We start from the raw sequence: 20,394 nt of genomic DNA, 5'->3' as shown, positions 1-20,394 counted from the left end.
TGAAAGAAGATGGAAATGCAGGAACTGATTGTTTAACTTTACATCTCAACTGATTAAGCAGCTTCATAATGAAAGGAAGGTCGCCGGTGTATTTTGACTATTTGAGAGTCAGATATGTGCTAATATTGTCATACTGTCAGTATAAATCACGTTAAGTCATTGTTTGTTAGTAAAAACACGTTTGCAATTGTTTTCCTTTTACAAACTCTTCTAAACCTCTTTCACACTTTTTTTAAAAATAAGCCTGCCTTCAGACTCTGTAATTAACCATCACACTGTGACATCTAATAAAACGCACCTCACTCAGACACTCAAATGCACACACATGGCCAGCTGTCAATCACAACTTCCCTCTTTATCTTCACTTGCTCATCCCTATAATCTGCTTGTGCCAGAACACAAACTAAACTAAAACTTTAATGTTCATCCAATAATTAAAGCTGTTCTGCAAATCTGCATGCACAAAGTATTACAAGTCAAAGGGTGAGCGTTTAGAATAGGAACATTGTTGGATGTGCTCATAATGACTTCAGAAGGATGAAAAAGGGACATTTTGAAATTACAAAACACAGTGCACTAAATCAAGCATTTTTTCCTTTTCTAACTGATCACCCATTGTGAATTGCCATACATATATCCCATTTTGCAATGTTCATCAACAACAACAAGTTTACTCCGCAAAATATGTTATTTCAACTCCAGTTAAGTGACATTCTTCAATGTTTTTTTTAAATTAAAATAAAATTGATGAATGTAATGTGTGACTTTAATGGTTAGAAGTGTTTGGTAATCATCTATAGTGGCTGTGTAAATGTGCATTCATACACACGCTTTAACTTGAATGGTTGCTAAAGCTGACTCCTTGGGTTAGGAGTTAAATGAGGGATATCCTGAAGCTTACCCAAAGGCAAGTAAGAGAAAGGCCAGAGATACCCATGGGTCAAAGGTCAGCCACACACCTCTGCAACCGTGATTAAACTTCCTGACAAAGGGAAGGGGGGTGGAATAACTCATCTTATTCAGACCTTGCACACACATACACACACACACACACAAACAAACAGGGAAAGAACAACATCTGGATTGTTAAAGAGAATTCAATCTCTGGCAAACTAAAAAGTTTAATTTTACAATGTCAATAAACAAAATCCTATGCAAAGGATCACAGGATCAACAGGGATTTTGGTATCAGCCACAACTACATTTTAACATGCATTATATAAGAAACTTTATTCCTGCAGTTGATAGATTCTTCTTTTTCTCAGACTCGATGCAAATGACACAATATCTTCTGTGTATTTTGGTTTGAGACCTAAAAAAGAAGCTTCAGGAGACTGAAATTAAACAGTTTGTTTTTGAAACTTACGTGTTAGTCCAAAAATCTTTTACACCCTGGGGGGTTAACAGCACACTGGCTGAGACACCCTGTTATGGGAAAATATGTCATGGTCTTATGCTTTAGGATTGAAGAATGTAAGTCTTTAAAAGTGCAGGCACAAAACCTATTTGAGTAGATGATTCTATCAGTTTTGCATCCAGGTGTCTTGTTTTTGTTATCTGTTATCTTGTTATCTGTTTTCCTGTGCATTGTTTCTGTCTTCAAAGACGGCGACACACAGGTCTAGATTACGGTACTTCCTGATCAGCATCAGCTGAAGAGCATGACCCTCTGTATGTATATGTGATATCTGATGGTAAAACAGGCTTATTCAGACTCTGTATTTCTTGTGACTGAACTCTTTGATTGGGTCACAGTGACCCAATCAAAGGAAGCAGTATAAAGGTCCATGTATCTGACTATGTTGTCAGAGCACCTCTAACAGATGACGGCGATGTGTCTGTGAGACGTGTTCTCTTTGCTTGCAAGCAAATAAGATGACTATTACAACTTTGATCGTTCATCCAGACTCTGTTCCATTTGACATTGATTTGTTAACACTGTAACACTCTTCTCCCGACTTTTCATAGAAATATTCCATAACAATTTGGCGCTGCGAGCAGGGTTCGCTGTCTGTCTATCAGAGCTCCAGAGGGACTGACCGGAGGAGAAGGCCTCTCCAGGAATCCACAACTGAAGTTCCTGTCTCATACCTCATTAGCCGAGAGAGAGAGAGCCGGCAGACCCGAGGGAGTTTCTGATTGACGGTACGCGAATCCAACGAAAAAGAATTAATTTCTACAAACGGGTAAGAAAGTTAAAATTCCAATTGTAAAAGTAATGGTAAAATTATACTAAGGTCATATGATTTAACAGACACAGATGAATGGTCAAGTAGTCATTTTATTTTTTTTATTATTTGGGTAAAACAATTGTTTTTGACGTTCGTGTTTTCGTTTTAAGAGTGTGGTTCATGTAAACTCCCTTTTTCATTTTCTGGCATATCACTATTTGCACGCTTCTTACGTAGAAGACAGGATTGTGTTATACGGTGATGATTTAACTCAGAATAAAAACATTTTGAGATCGTAGACACAGATCGCTTGACTACAGATATAGGTTTGTTGTAAGACCGTTGTTATGCGCTAAATACGTGAATTCTACTAAAGTAATTGATAGAATAAGATTCGTGCGCCAATACGTGAATTCTATACTGATAGAATAAGATCGTGACAAATAATTAAACGTGAACTTCAAATAACATTTGAAATAAGAATCGTGGTTTTCCACAACATAACGTGAATTTCAAATAAAGTTTGAAATAAGAATCGTGGTTTTCCAACATAACGTGAATTTCAAACGAGGTTTTTTGCAAAAAGTTTTCCTTCGAGAGAATAAACATACGCTGTATGGTGACGACTGTACTGTAAAGGTAACGTTAACGTATCCACGCCTGAAAGATGGGTGGTAAAGATAGTAAGTGCGCGGAGCCCTCGGGTCCGATAGTGGATGTGATGAGACAGAAATATGGAAACGGGTGTTTAGAATGCCTCACATACTGGTTAAAGGAGTTTGGTTTTCCTGAAAACGGCTGATTGAGCGCCGCGAAGCTCAAAATGTTAAGAGGGGATTTAGAAGGTAAATTGAAACAGATTAAATGTACGAAGAAAGACCGAGTCAAAGACTTAGAAATAAAAGTGAAACATTTGGGAATAATAAAAGTCATAGAATGAGTCTGAGCAGCCCGATGCCAAGGTCTTACCTCCGATAATGAATAAATGTGGGACAAGGACAATCAGACTGCCAAATAATTGGAAGAATGAACAAAATTGGGATTCCCTGAAAGAGGCAGTTTTAGCCTATGATTAAAATTTGATTAACTCAAAACGTGCTTGGAGCAGAGAAAGAGGTGAAGCAGATACAAATAAGTTGATGTCCAAGAGGAAACAAAAATAGGTGTAACTGTTTAAAATAGACAGAGAGGCATATGAGCAGAGAGAGAGAGGAATGCAGGGGTGAGACACACACACACACACACACACACACACACACACACACACACACACACACACACACACACACACACACACACACACACACACACACACACACACACACACACACACACACACAGAAGCACAGAGATCTAAGCATTGTATCTCTACATGAGACAACGTTGTCTAACATTTACTGCTGAACTTTCGGCAGCTGTTTTGTTTTGTTTGTTTTGTTCATTTTTAGTCCTTGGTCCTGGTCTGGGGATTCCGCTTCCTGCTGTATGCTCCCCAGCCACAAACAACTTGAACGACACCCACCACTCAACACGTCGAGGATAAAGAAGACGAACGAGACTCGTCAAAATCTACAGGTACCATGTCAATGCTCACAACTACAGAAAATATCTGCGGCATTCAAACCTGCAGTGGGTGCATACGACAATGGTGAAAACTGGCCGTAGCGTATCAACATGCGGTGACAGCCCTGACTGAACTTTGTAAGAAGGCTTTCCGCCATCCATAAGCCTGGAGAACATCACACAAGAGAGTTGTGTGACATGCAGCATGCTGAACATGAGGATCAGTTCAACAACGGACAACAGAGAAGTTTCGTCAGCACAGATGCAAGCATGCCCAGCTGATAATGTATCAGGGCATGAGAGGAAGCTGAAAGACACTTTGAGACTTTGACACACACCAACTGAAGACTTTGTGTGCCATAAATGTGGCAGCTTGAACATTGAGGAACAGATGCTCACGCTCCATGAACAAGGAGTGGTGGGAGGGCTCGACAATCAGCCATCAGGGGGGGGTGCAGCAGGGACCGGAGTGAGACCAGAGCTGGACCAACGACGCGCACACAAATACAACACAGAGGGTGAGTTAACTTCAGATTCTTTAGATGACAAACTTGTACATTTAATACACACATTAGGAACTAGACAAACACCACTCACACCCACATATGTATTCGAAGGAGATTGAAGGATTTAGAAAGTCACAGCAAGTCACGTTAACTGTTAAGAAAAAAAAAAAGAGAAAATGTTTAGACTGTCACATGCAGGCTGATTCACTTCACTGCACAGCACATGGGTTACGTGAACGAGATGCAAGGTTAGAGGAAGTAAGAGTTTGTTGGACAAAAAAGTACTGCTGCTGTCTGTTTCTCTGTGTCCCACACAATCTGAGTTTGTAAAGGGGGAGGATTCCACATGTTTCCACATGTTTCCACATGGTACAAGCCCAGGACTGGTGTGAAGGACATGTCTGACTGGCAGCAAGTCAGACTCAATTCACTGACTTCAGCAATATAGAGGATCCTGGTAATGTACAGAAACAAAGGTGACTTACACAAATCAATTTTATCAGTAAAAAGAGTCATTCAACTTATGTTTGATAAAACACACACACACATCTGTTAACATGGCTGAGCTGTCTCAAATGAGAGGCTATTGAAAGTATTACACCTGTTTTTGAGTTTTTATTGAAGGCTGTATAATAATAGAGTGTGATGATTCACCAGTGTGCGCACTAAAATTTACCGGTAAAGAAAATTCATGGTCTGAGGGAACCAATTGAGTGACGATTTGGCGAACATTTGTAAGCAGGTTTGGTGCAGCCGCGAGCACCTCAAATTTCTAATCCACACACCATTATGTCACTCATCCCTCCAGACTTATTTCGTCGTCGACTTGGCCAATGCATATTTTATTTTATTTTATTTTTTTATTTTTCCTGTACCTGTGCACAAGGACAGTCAATTTTTTGCTTTCTCATAAAGGAAGAGTCTCTACCTGGACCCAGGTGTCCTTAGGGTTATTCAGAAAGATAGGATTAGATTAGATTAGGACAACTTTATTAATCCCCAGTGGGGAAAAACTTTTGCCACCCAAAAGCCCTGATGTGTTTAACAAAGCCTTGTGAAACAATCTGGTTGATTTACACTTACCAAATGGTTCAGCCTTTTTACGATATGTTGATGATATCATGATTTGCAGGCCGAAGAAGAAGCATGTAAATTAGAATAATTTAGACTTACAGTTGTCCTATTTAGGTTTTGGCTCAAGCCTAACCGTCCAAATTGCAATTTGCTCTCGATAAAGTTTCATATCTGGGACATGTGATCACAGCAGAGGACAAAAACCCTCCCTCCCAAAATAATACAGGCAATTCAAACTGTGCCTAAATTATGAACGAAGAAACGAATGATGAGCTTCTTAGGAATGACGTCATATTATAGAAAGTGGATCCCAAACTAGTCAGAAAGAGAGGTACTCCTCTCTTCCATGATTCATGGTAATATCTTTATGCGCAAGACGAACTGACCCAGACTGATTACTTGACTGCTGTTTTTAATGACATAGAGGACGCATTACTATCAGCTCCGACACTTGGACTATCTGAATTTGACACACTGTTCATACAATACGTTGACCTGAGAGACGGTTACATTACTAGGTTAGACCTCACAGCACCAGGACCTCTTCTGTCTGCATGTTGTTGCACGTGATATTGCGACACGTTTCCTTATGCTTTTTTTTTTTTTTACAGATTAGAGCAAATGAATACAATAGATTTGCCTAACACTACTTTGAAACGATACTACCCTTAATCCTAACACTCTTTTTCCTCCTCCAGCAGATGGAAGGCTGATTAACTATGTAGTTTCTCTTCAACAGGTCTGCATACAGAGACCTGACCTCACCGACACTCCCACTAACGCTTTTGATCCCATTTCTACAGGAAATGCTGAAGCTGATGTTGTGAAGGCGATTTTTTTTTGTTTTTGTTTTAGGTTCGGTGTGTCTACGGAAATATTTCTCACTTAGGATATTCGATTGTTGTAAAATTATGTATGGCTTAGCTTAGATAGATTGCTATGTGGTCTCTTCCATTATTACGCTAAATTAGGTTACAGCAGAGCTTATCGTACTCATGGAAGCCTGCAAACTCGCAGAGGGTAACACTGTGACTATTCACACTGACTGCAGATATGATTTTGGTGCATTATGGAAACACAGACAGTTTTCTAAAATCTGACGGTAAACCTTGTTTGCCTAAACATTATTTCTCACTGAGTTGACTCATGGGTTAGACCATGTGTCAAAAGGGGGGATGTTAAATGTTAAGCATTAAATGAAACACTTAAGACCAAGTTAGCTAAATGTTGTGCTGACACACACAGGTCTGTCTTGGACAAAAGCTTTTGGTTTTCCTCCCCATGTGGGCACGGAAGCACCGAGAGCACCATTTCCCTCAAACCGCCTTATGCGAACATAAAATGTAAACATATTGTGCACAATTGTCGTCTGCTCTATCTAACATAAGACAACAGGTGTCTGCTGCCCTCCCGAGACCAGCTGAAGGACCTCTCCATAAGCTGCAGCCTGGTGATTTCGTGGTGGTGAAAGATTTCAGAAGGAAGCATTGGAACTCACGACGTTGGCTGGGTCCATTCCAGGTCCTCCTTGTCACTCAAACGGCTGTCAAAGTAGCTGAGAGGGCAACCTGGGTTCACGCGTCACACTGCAAAAAGGTTCCAGACCCAGGAGAAGCTTCAGGTGAGCGAGCGCCTACACCAAGTGTCAGCCAACCGGCACCACCGAGGGACGAGAGACGGACGACGGTGCCATCGACAGATGAGATGCAGTGATTCACGGACGGGATCACGACGAGCAGTTAGCCGACAGACACGTGCGTGTTCTGTGTTTACTGTCTACAACTGGACGTGGATGCCACGCAAGAAAGACGGCTAGAAGAGCCCCTCTCGACACGTGTTTGTGCCAACAAACACAAGAAAAGAAGACCGGTCAGGCTTCTAAAGGACGAAAAACTTTTTATTCTGTATTATTCAATCTGTCTGAGCGGACCAAAGAGAGAGAGTGGCGAGATAACAGTGTCTCTGACAGTTTTGTGGAAACCTCACGGTGTCAACGCAAACAAAGCTGCTCACACAAACCAGTTGCTCGGGTGAATTCCATACAAACTTGGTGGCTGTTGCACTCTTTCACCATGGAACGACGACGCCCCTGGAGCCCACTGAGGAGAGTGGGGGGGGACTCGTTTCATTTGTTGTTTATTTGTGGTCATTGGGTTATGTTTTTTATTTACTCTTCTTGTATGGCACCACAAACAGATGAGAAGCAACCACGACCAGCGCCACAACACGACTTTTGACTCAGACAATGACAACTCAACGACGCATAACCGTACCAGACGCACCGCAGTAAAAAACGTAAAACATGATTGGCTCGACAACAACCCAGGTGCATTAATCCACGTCTATTCAACAAATATGTGGTGGCGATACGCACACTATTCAGCCCGCAAACAAAACCGCACTAACTGCTATGTCTGCTCAATGATGCCGGCCTCATCTCACCAACCACGTATAATAGCGACTAGGTCTCTAGGTCCTACAGAGGACTGTTTCGTAAGTCAAGCAGTTTTAGGGTATTACAGTCCTTATGCAGCATGGACTACAGTAAACAGCACTATGTGCACAAAAACACATCCAATACAGAGATACCGCGGAAGCAGCTCTACTTCGTCCCAATTCCATGCATCATACGTACAGTATGCACCAAACTTGAACTTTACATTTTGTTTTGCGCGTAAAGGCTCGAAATCAGTCGGCCAACTTCACCCTTCTATGTGCAACGTGACTTTCATAGGGGCAGTTACTGCTAGGGACAAAGACTGTTCCCTATTCGGCGACACATCCGATCATCCAGCTGTCACCATGGAGGGCAACTACCGTCTTTCGTGTGCAAATAGCTCAGGTAATGTAACAGCTGCTTCTATAAGGAGGTGCATGCAACTAGGGAACATTGAGGACTGCATACTCGTTAAAGACTGCACGCCAGTTCCATTTTACCTGCGACAGTTTTCATGCGATGGGTGGAAATATGTGGCACGAGATACAGCGGACTGCCCAGCAGGAGTTAAATGCTCTCTAGCTCACCACACAGTGCTTCCCGGTAAAAACGGAACATATCCGGTTACAGATGGGTGGTGGCTCTGTGGTCACACAGTGTATGTTGTACTACCTCCAGATTGGGAGGGAGTTTGCGCTCCAGTATCAATATCCGACCACACAGTAATAATATCAGCAGCGCCCAACACACGTTTTTCTCGCGACTTAGAATTCAAACCGCATGATCCAGTTTGGGGTTCAAACGTCCCGGACGAATTCAAACACAAGAGCGTCGGCTCCAAAATTATCCTTTCACTGTTCCCGGGGTTGGGAACGGGCAAGAACATGTTACATTTAGAAACTATTGATTACCGACTGAAGAGCTTCCTGAACTACACTCTTGCGGCGTTCACAGGAATCACTGAAGAATTGACTGGCCTGCGCCTTATGGTTATGCAAAATAGAATGGTTTTAGATCAATTGACGGCACCACAGGGTGGCGTTTGTGCCATTGTTGGGGAAACTTGCTGTACATATATTCCAGAAAATGACGCTGATGGTCATATCATTGCACAAGCAATTCACAACATCACTAAAATACAGGAAGCTATGGCTAAAGATGGTACTCCATCTCCAGACTGGCTTACAGGTTTATGGTACTCATGGAAGGGGATTTTGATACAAGCAGCCATTATCCTCTGTGCGTTCTTTGTATTCGTACTTTGCGTAATCCCACTACTCAGAAACATGATCTCTCACCTATTCACCAAACAGCTGACTATGTATTGTCGTGTGGCAACCAACGACCAGAGACTTGACCTGTTTCCTAGTACTGACTATGCGGACGACTTTGACAGCAACACTGACTCCTTTGATGATTTTGATGTGCAGGTCTAAAGTCTTTGATTTTTAATTATTTTATCTTTGTGGTTATTGAACTGTACTGCTTAGACAGTTTTTGATTATTAACCCTTGTGTTAATTGAATTATATTGCCTGCTACATTTATGGGATCTTTTATCTCACAAGAACAGTTTTTCTTCAGTTCTCTCACATGATGTATTTTTCAAATCATATTGTTGGGTAATACTTCTGTTGTAATTGAAATGTCCTTATAACATATTTTTACTATATTGTGTGATTTCTATGTAATCAAAGAGTGGAATGTTATGGGAAAATATGTCATGGTCTTATGCTTTAGGATTGAAGAATGTAAGTCTTTAAAAGTGCAGGCACAAAACCTATTTGAGTAGATGATTCTATCAGTTTTGCATCCAGGTGTCTTGTTTTTGTTATCTGTTATCTTGTTATCTGTTTTCCTGTGCATTGTTTCTGTCTTCAAAGACGGCGACACACAGGTCTAGATTACGGTACTTCCTGATCAGCATCAGCTGAAGAGCATGACCCTCTGTATGTATATGTGATATCTGATGGTAAAACAGGCTTATTCAGACTCTGTATTTCTTGTGACTGAACTCTTTGATTGGGTCACAGTGACCCAATCAAAGGAAGCAGTATAAAGGTCCATGTATCTGACTATGTTGTCAGAGCACCTCTAACAGATGACGGCGATGTGTCTGTGAGACGTGTTCTCTTTGCTTGCAAGCAAATAAGATGACTATTACAACTTTGATCGTTCATCCAGACTCTGTTCCATTTGACATTGATTTGTTAACACTGTAACACTCTTCTCCCGACTTTTCATAGAAATATTCCATAACAACCCCCACTTACCAAAACACACACACACACACACACACACCATGGATTGATGTGTGGCGGCTGGGGGTGGAGGCGGCTGCTGTGTATAAGTGGCGGGGGAGAAGTTTTACAAAAGAGTTTTTGGAGGGAAATCAAAACTCCTGAGCCTGAGATATTCAGGGATGCAGAGGAAAATTCATCCTCCCCTCCTCCACTGCTGCATCTATGTATAAGTGAACCATTATTATAACCGATGCATATCATTAGGTGGAAACAATATTTGTTTACTGATTGTTATTAATTGCAGGGTGCAAAAGATAAGATTGAGTTATTTAAAATTATAATGAGCTTTGTATCTCATCTCATTATCAATTCAAAAGCAATTGTTCTGGTTAAGCTCCTGCATTTCACTAGTGACTAATGACTACTTGTGTGTTTTTCACTCAGAAAATCAATGGGGATCTTCACAGGAGTGAACACAATCAGCAGGGGCACCAAGGAGTAACTTCATTTCTCTCCCTGCATGTCCATGTCCCATCCCCCGGTCCCCACTGCTTCTCCCCCTGTAACTCCTCAAAATGTCCCCTTAGGTCATGCTCTCTGGGGTCACCAACCCCCGCCCTGCCCCAACCCCCACCCTCCAACACAATCCAAAAGAGCTAAAGCAGACATAATGAGCAATGGGCTAATTGTGTGTGTGTGTGTGTGTGTGTTGGCCAGACAGAGGTTTGTTTTGGGGGTCGTGCTTGTGTGTGTGTGTGTGTGTGTGTGTGTGTGTGTGTGTGTGTGTGTGTGTGTGTGTATGTGTGTGTGCGTGTGTGTGTAAGTGATTGTGCACAGTCCTTCAGGGCGTGTCAGGAAAAGGCGAGTGTTGTATTTGATTGACAGGCCTATGCAGAGGATTTCAGAGCAGTCAGACATGAGCGGACACATGAATAGCGACACACACAATTCTGAAACCACTGCTCTCCAAGAAGTTATTTACATATTGCTTACAGACATATATTTATATATATATGTACAGTATATATATATATAGACATATAGATGTCTATATATATAAATTAAATTCATTGACCCACAGCTATTTTCCCCCTCTTCCGTTCCCCATTTTACTAAAAAAACAACTATACTACTGAGAACAAAAGGTTTAAGTTGGAACACAAATAAGCGTAACTGTCTGCAACAACTGCACTTAGCAGGCCCGTTAGCTCGCACAGCTTTTTTCCTGCTTCAATAAAATTCCCTGTTGAAATTTATGATGTACACATTCCCGAGAAGGAAATGCTCGGTCAGAGTAAACGGCCCAGTACCAAGAAAAGACAAATCAGGTTTTTGAGATTGAGCCAGATACTGTATTGGCACATTTTTGGGCCCATTGCTCATGTGCACTACAATCCTTTTCCGCAGAGGATTTAAAAGATACAAGTCTGAGATTTCCACACATGCATGCTCTGATGATACAAAGACTTATTCTGGGGGATTTGTGATGCTTGAAAAATGTCTTTTGATTCAGTATGAAATGTGTTTTCTTGACAGCTTTAGTTCAAACCTATTTCTGTCAGGTCCTCATTAAATGAAGACTGTGTAGACATTAGAAGATACCAAGGTTGGCGCCGATCTAAAGTTGTGTCCATCTCTATCGCCTGAATAGAACACAACTTGTCTCGTCCTGCAACAATCCAGCTATTTGTTGTCATGTAAAGTTGCTGAAAGCAGCTTGTCTTGATCCTAGAAGTGTGTAGTCGGCAGATCTCAAATTGGCCGTTAATCAGATCAGGGTGAGGCGTTTGAATGACCAATGACAAGCACTGGACCCTGGATGATGGGAGGGGTCGGGGTCAGAGGTTGGCTTTTCAAAACCGCTCAATCGAAGGACCATTAAATCCCATCTTTGTGCGATTTCTCTGCGAGGCGCGGTGGTTCCATCAGATGCCCTCGATCAATGCACGCTACGTCCACTAAAAGCTACGTGTCCTGGGCTCCAGTAGTGAAGGAATGACCGTATCTTCACCACTGGATCATATGCGTCAGCCCAGTTTGTGCAGATAGCTGAAAAAAGAGTAATATAAAAAGTTTGAGAAACTTAGAGGGGAGGAAGCAAGTTTAGAAAAAGACACGCATTCTGTTGGGCCACCTATGGCAACATAAATATGAGTTTAGTTCTTAATCTTGTGAATTTGTCTGTACAGATTTGCGATCAAGCCATTTCTAATCTTAGAACTTGATGAAATGCTTTTCATTTCCTGGCCCTCAGAATTAAATCGACGGATAAAATATTTTCTCGATCCAACTGTTCTCTCATCATTTCGTGAAAGTGGCAGCAATGAAGTTCTTTATCAGCAATATGAATGAGAAGAGCTTTGTTAAACCTTTTTTATTTGTAACTCCTCAATGTGCGTTATCTCATGTGTAAAGTATGTCGTCTCTGGGGCGTCCTGTCTCCAGCTTTGTTTTCCTACGCCTGCCGTCCAAATTTCCATCACAAACATCTCACCCTGAGTGACCCTTTGCTTTCTGCCTGTTGAGAGGCCCTGATTAGCCTGCATACATGTGCAGATAGGGCCCAAAATCCCTAAGTTGGGGCTATGTATTAATGCATGTTTTTATGTGTGTGTGTGTGTATATAAAGTGTGTGAGTGCAGGCAGTCGTGCATATGTGTGCATGCATGAATGTGTCAGGCAATTCAGGACTATCCTCCATGCTCTAGTTAATCGGCAAGTTCCCTTTTTCTTTTTTCAATTTCCCCTTTGCTTTCTCACTCGTCTGCACTTCTCTGCAGGACGACACAGTTCACTGCAGAAAGACACCACAACTATCACCAGTCGCTGTCAAAGGACAGACTCCTCTTTTTTCCGCTTCCATCAGCTTCCTCTGTTCATCAGTCGTGGGTCAGATGGAGAAAATAAAGCCAAATAATCAAATGGAGCTGTGAGACAAATATTTATCGCCTCTGGTTTGCTTTTGCAGAATTCATAATCTATTCCTAAAACAGGAAGTAATGGCCACTTCAACCAAAGATAACAAATAAATACATATTTTAAAAAATCCAATGTGTGTGATAAAATCACACTTAAGCATAGCCTCGTCGAAATAAAACCTGTAGAAAACAATGTTAAAGTCAAGTAAGCGGCCACAGATTTCTCTTTCGACATTCATCCCACCTGTTGTAGGCTATACATTCAAATACACCTGTTATCATGAGAGCATCCAACCTTGCACACCAGCATACCCTGGCCTAAGGGATAGGTGATATGATACCCCTGAACTAAGAGGTGTGCATGTGTGTGTGTGTGTGTGTAAGTTGGGGGTTGGGGTTTACTCAATGATGGCGCCAGGGAGACACCAAATTTTGGCGGTCCCCTCAAGGGTTTCCCTCCCAACAATGGCTACCTCATTTGCAACAGATGTATACATTTTTAAAAGACAGGTTTCATTGATGAGCCGCAGGACGCTGAAGTGCAGGTGCAGAGAGAGCAAAGGGGAGGGCAGCTTGTGTGTGATGGTATTTTAAAAAAAATAAATAAATAAAGATCAATAGGGGCTCAGGGACGAGCTGCAGGTCACCAAGGAGTCTGAATGGAGACGACGAAAGACGGTGGGAGATAAATGACATTCTGGATTTGATGTGCAATTATGACCCCGATTCAGAGATTTAAAATGTCATCTGGAGGCTGAAATGTGATGGTTGTTGGATTACTGCTAAGGCTTGGAAGAATGATCACTCAATCATTTCTTATCCTTTAGCATTAATCCTTTTATTTTCACCCTCCCACTGTCTCATTCTTACTTTTTATCCATTGGCGCATTTTATCTATCATTTAATTACTTTGAAGCACTTTGTAATGTTGGCAAACAAGAATGATTGCAATTAGTTTTAAAGGGAACGTGTAAAAGTATAAAGCTTTGGCCTCAAATCATTATTTTCAGTGGTTTCTGATGGTAAATCTCAGCTCCATCTTTGGTCACAAACGTCACAGTATCGAGCTTTAAAACCATAAGACATTAACTTTATCACGTGAAACGTAACACGTTGAGGCGACGTCAAGTGTAATTCTGACCACCAGCCAGATTTCAAACCTCCACAGGAACAGCTGAGGTTAAGCTCAGTATTATTTCTGTGGTATGATGTGAAATGTGAGAGGTAAAAAGGTAATCTTATCAGTCTCATTATTCTGCTGAGGGAGGCGGAGGGATTGAGGAAGAACAGGGAGTTTATTGTGCATGGGGAGCTTGCCGAGGGGGTCATAGTATTGGCATGCGTCTATTGTCCCGGAAGGACCATTGAATAGGGGGGTTTAAAGTTTAAAGTCTGTGTGTGTGTGTCTGTGTATGTGCGTAGGCAGGCTAATTATATTCTGCACAGCCAAGGATGACCTAGCCTGGCCAAACTTAATTCACAGAGCAGGATTGAGTGCAGAGGAGGAGGAGGAGGAGGAGGAGGAGGAGGAGGAGGAGGAGGAGGAGGAGGCAGAGGAGATTGAGTGCAGTCAGGCAGCTAAAGAAAACAAAACTGACCATGTAGAGCACTTTACAAGTGTGAGTTTCTGATGTGTGTCTTCAAAAATGTTAGGGTTTTTAACTGAAACAAGCGAGAGTTAATAACATATTTTTAATGAGTAATGTAGCACTTTTGTTACATGTTACATACATTTGTCCATATGATATTTTTTGTGCTGTAATGCCAACATTTGTGACCACAGAATTAAGAGGATTAATCAGATTTTTCAACACAGAGTTAGTCACATATGTCCATTCTAAGTGAGTGCATGTTAGATAAGAAGATAATTCAATTTGTTGTATTTGTTGTATTTAGTAAAGGGAGACATGGCAGGTGAGACAACCAGAACTCAATACACTGGGTGACATGACATGTTTAACGGGGTACCACTCTCATATTTGTCCTTAATATTTGATATGAGGCTGGCACCAGCAGCTGGTTAGCTGGCTAGATGTTGTGTAACCCGTTTTCAGGATCAGAATGACTTTAAGTCACCATTTTTGACAGGAAACCACCCTGTTTTCTGTGTGACTGACGTTGACGCCTGGCAGATGTGGCCATTGAGTAAGCAGTCAAATCGTATAAAAACAGCCCTTTGAATCAAAACCTTTACGCTCCACAGCATCAAAAGTATGAAAAAGTCTATCGCAATGTGTCTTGGCCCGCCAAAATGATGCATCTGTCTTGACCGCCAAAATATATCCCCTTTGTATTCTCTCCCATTGTATCCAAATAAGGGCATTCAAAGGTGGATGTGGTCAAAAGCGGCAACATCTGTCTGTCCTGTGGACATATGTAAAACACTATACCCATTGTCAAATTTGGAGGGATCCTGCTTAAGTTTCCCTCCAAACTGATTCAGCCAATTAGAAGTGGTGTGGGGGGTGGGAACGCAAAAACAAGACAGACAGCGGCAAACCTCTGTCTGACCCCCCCCGACGATACTCTCATCTGGACTTTAAATGGTGGTACTGGGAGACGCTCTGTTAATTGCAGCTAATGAGTCATAAATGTGAAGTGAAAGGGCCTGGAGATGTTGTCCTCTAAAGAGGGGTTTCCCTCCAACAACAAGACAGGCCGTACCATTCACAGAGATGACTTTGCAAGTAAATGGCAGGCAATCACGGCAAGCTCACCCACACACTGCCATGCTCTAATGAGGGAATGCAGGAGAGACACATGCTTGCCTCAATCAAAGGCTGCGGTGCTGAGTGCGGATGGTTTTTGTCGTCTAAATTTACCCTCAAACCTCACGTACCGCAGGAAACTTCCAGTGCATTTCTGCGTGTTTTCATTTGCCTTTTTTTCCTCCCAGCCTGCTGCTCGTAATAAAGCACTGACTGTCAAATCCTCTTGAGTTAGCACTGGAAACTCTCTGTGAAGAACCACTTAAAAAGAGTCCGGGCTGTTTACCCTCTAGCTAAACTATTCCCTTGTGTGCTTTTGAACACTGAGGAATGTGAGAATCAACGCACAGGACATCAATTGGTTGGCTGCAGTATTGACGCTGTCCCTGTGAAGTCAGTTCAATGACACTATCAGTATCTATAAGCTAACAGACTGGATCTCACCTCTTTGTCAAGATAAGGATCCAATAATTATGATGCATGGGTGATCAGCACTTTGAGAGGAAAACTATTCAGAAAAGCTGTGAGGTTCTTAAACAGTGAAATGATGAATTTCGTTACCCAACCATTACTTTTTGAAAATCTAAATGTAAAAAAAGAAGGAAATACTGAAAGTCTGACAAAGGAGAGCAAGAAAAGCTTGATGGGAAATAAAATGTATGCAGATGTACCTGGACAAGTTAGCTGGCAGAGATATTGTAGAGAGGGGCACTGACATCTTGAGCTCTCTGCTTATTCGGCACTTCAAACTGCATTGCTAAACAATTTCAGGGTTGAATCAGACCAGTTTTTGATTTCATTTCGGGGCATGCAAACAAAGAAGGCTATATAAAGCAATGACTTACTGCACAAATACAAGTCTTGCATTCAAAATCTAATTTAGGTAAAAGTACAGAAGTAATAACTAAATTAACTTAAAATATCAAAAGCAAAAAACACTATTATAAAAATGATCATGCAGAAAGCTGGCCCCTTTGAGTTTTCTGTTATGTATGATATTAATGGACCATTAGCAAAGTAACTAACAGCTGTGGTTGTCAGCATTAAATATTAAAAGTAGATTGTATGTACAGTACTTGAGTGGATGTACTTATGCAGACAACACTGTTTGGATTGGTAATTCTGTTTTGTTAAATGTCAAAATATCTATTCAACACATTGCACAATGCAAACATACTAAGTTTGAAGTGTCAAGAAGTACATAGGATTAAAAAACAGATGAAAAGCCCTAAAACCAAAAGTGTAGAGTGTTAGAACTTCATTAATTTGGGCACAATAGATGGAGAGGTCCAACAGACACCTGCATTCTCTTCCCTCCAGTTTGCTGATGAAAAGTCCCTATAGGGCACCCAGCTGTGACCTCTGACCCAAGACACTACAATTAGGCTATATTCAGAGCTGCTGAATGCAAAAAGTGGATTGCTAATGTGTGTTGTGCTATAAATGAAACGAACATCTTCAAAGCATTTTCAAAAGACGATTTTGTCTCACAGAGACACAAACACAGACGACAATGATGGATGAGATGAAACAAGTACAATAAACTACAACATGTGTGCAGGAGAGAGACAGAAAGGGGAGCGAGATGTGTGAGAGATAGATGGAGAAAATGAATAAAACTGAGACGTGATACATGCTGGTACCAAAAGAAATATCTTGTGATTTGTTTCAATCTGACTGAATCTTGAGATAATTCATCTGAATATCACACACAAGGGTCATATTCGTGGAATTGAGACGGTGAAGCTAAGTGATCTATTACATGTTTAGAAAAGCATTAGAGAGCATTCTCAGGGTGTCTCTGCATGTTTCCAGCTGCGTTTGCCATCGACCCTCTCTGACACTGTTTATCTGGTATATAGGGCCCTCTTGTATTCAGTTTCCCACTGGGCTATACACTAACACACACACACACACACACACACACTCACAGTCACACAAACCGAGATGAGAGGCACGAGGAGAAATTTACTGTCATGCAAACAAACACATACACATTTAGGACCCTGAGAAAGTGCAACGAGAGAGCAGGTGTCAGTTTTCACATGCTCAGTTTTTCTCATGGGGGCTCGGAGGGTAAATATCAGAGTATTTCTCCTCCTCGCATCGGTTCCTCTCACAGCCTCTGACCGCCATTCCACTCTGGACCAGGAGTCCCTCACCTGCATGGAGAGGTGGGAAAATGCCAACTCCACCGTTCTCACTGGCTCACCACAACACCGAACTCCACTGATAAAACAGCCTCTATCCTATCACTAAATATGTCACTATTTAACCTCACTACTACACTCATCCAGCAAGTGTATGTTAAAATATGTGACTCTGGCATTCAGGATATTCAGGTTTTCTGTATTTAACCCATCAATAATTCAAATATGTAGCTGTAACCCTGATTCCACAGCTACATAAACATTGTTTCTCATGACAAACCTCAAACTAGCCAGGCAAAACACAAGACACAGCACAATCCTGTGGCGGGAAGGGCACATGTTCTGCCTCTCTGAACGTAGGCTGATTGTCAGAGTATCCTGACATGGTCTAAGATCTCATTACCAGCAGATATACGACACTGTGCAGGAAAACAAACAGCAGCGATGTCAGTTCAACCGGATTAGCACCGAGGTGCCATGGGAAGCTGCTGAAAAGTCTGGGAACGGGGACATCTCAACTTCTCAACTCGGATCAGGTCGTGGTATCGGTGTTTCAGCCGGGGCACGGACAGCATACTGCCCGAATAATAGACCCCATCAGCCTCCTTTCTGGTGCAGTACATGTCATATAAAGGATGTGTTGTCTCTCTTTATGACAATAGCCCAATACTGTGTGAGGCTTTGATCCTGCTGGAGGGTTTGGTTTCTAGATGTCAGCCATGTTGAACTTTTGTTGTGTTACGGAGACAAAAGTGTGAAATTCAAAAAGGAGGAAATACAGTCAAAATTCTAATTATTAAAGCACATTATTAAAGAGCTTCTGAGACAGCGGGAACAGACAGCGAGACAAAAGTTACACACAATGTCGTGGTCCCGTAAATGCCAGTGACACCACACTGTCACCTAATCCTCCCCGTGCTTGCAGGCACACACCGATGCGAGGCATACCGTATACCAGGTAAATAGACACAGCACTAACAGGTGCGTGCAAACTCTCGTATGCGTACAGCACCACTGTTTGAAGACGCTCTCATTTGCGGGCCGGTGAGAATACAGCGGACACCGAGAGCCAAAACTCGGGAAATCTGGTTCAGTGGTTAAAGTATGAGGACAAGCAGAAAGGGATTCATTGGAGTGAAAGATGGCATTGTCCTGGAGGCAGAATGGAACCAGGTTCACTCACACTCAGATGGCCTTGAGATAGAAACTCTTGACAGAGCCAGGCTGTTTCCCCCTGTTTGTAGGAATGTACATGTAATGTTTAATCTCAGTATGTTTGAACTGTAAGATCCTCATGTGCATATAAGAGCATTATTCACACACATGAAAGCGTTGAATATAACCCTGGCTGGATAAGACTGTAGTGCAGGTCATACCACGGTCACAAAGCGTGCATGCGCTGTTGTTTTAATGGACACGTGTATGAATGCGCGCACACTGACGTGTTTGACAAAGTGTGTCGATCTGACTGTCCGTGTCTGAATACACTGTGCACACGTGGATGCTCAGACATTTGTGACATCCATAGCTAAGTGCAGGCACTAATATATCCATTTTTCTTTGACTCGCTCACCCCCCCCCCCCCCCCCCCCCCCGTCGCTCTGCACTTTAAACTCTGCTGCTTTGAAATGCCCCGCAGAAAACAAAGCTCCGTCCTGCTGCAGACAATAAAGCAGCTGGATTTCTGCACATGTGCCATTGTGTCGGTCTGAGGCCTTGTCATAACTCCATCGGAGGGGCCTAGACTTTCATCACGCACACACACACACACACACACACACACACACACACACACACACACACACACACACACACACACACACACACACGTAGACGGAAAGTCACTGGCTCGGGGAGATGGATGGCGGTGTTAACACAAAAGAATATTTGATTTGGTTATAAATACCACAACATGAAAGAAAAGTAAAAGGCAAGAGGGCACGACAACCAGGGGAGGCAAAATCTTCATCATCATCACCATCACCATCATATATGGAGCGTCTGAAAATGAGGTTAGCGTCGTTGAGCTGTGACCGGGGCTTTCTGTCTCCTCTCTTTCATTAGATAGTCTCACGAGGGTAATTATTCTCGAACATTTCAGAAGTCTTTGAAATGGCCAGCGTTGTTAGAAAATGTTGCAGAATGAAGCACTGATCAAAACCATAAAATGCTTTATTATAAGTTCAGTGAATTTGGGATGTTTGAAAAGATTCACGATAATTAAAACAAGGATTACAACAAGGATTTTCTTTGTGTTTATCGCAGTCTAAAGACCATGACTTGACATGAACACCAAGATCTCTAAGCATCATAAAGCATTTTGTGGTGTATTCCAAGTCCACTCACACACGTGTTGAGCTCATTGTTGTTTCACTTTGATGTGTGAGCTTCACAGGAATGAAAGAGATGAAATGACACGAATCTGCTGCGGAGCGGAAAGTGTCTCTGTGCTCCTTAAACATCAGTTGAATCCGTGTGCGAGAGACTTTTTGACATCACTACTATGGTTTGTATGCCAATCGTGGTCCAATATGCAACTTACTAGTACACAAATGTGATGTGAACTCAGAGCCTCCAGTGCACATACACTGACAATGGATTGAACAGTAAAGTAGCAGACATCTT

This window comes from Melanostigma gelatinosum (genome assembly GCF_949748355.1).
Source record: "Melanostigma gelatinosum genome assembly, chromosome: 21".
NCBI classification, from domain to species: domain Eukaryota; kingdom Metazoa; phylum Chordata; class Actinopteri; order Perciformes; family Zoarcidae; genus Melanostigma; species Melanostigma gelatinosum.
Note: the sequence above shows the minus strand (reverse complement) of the source record.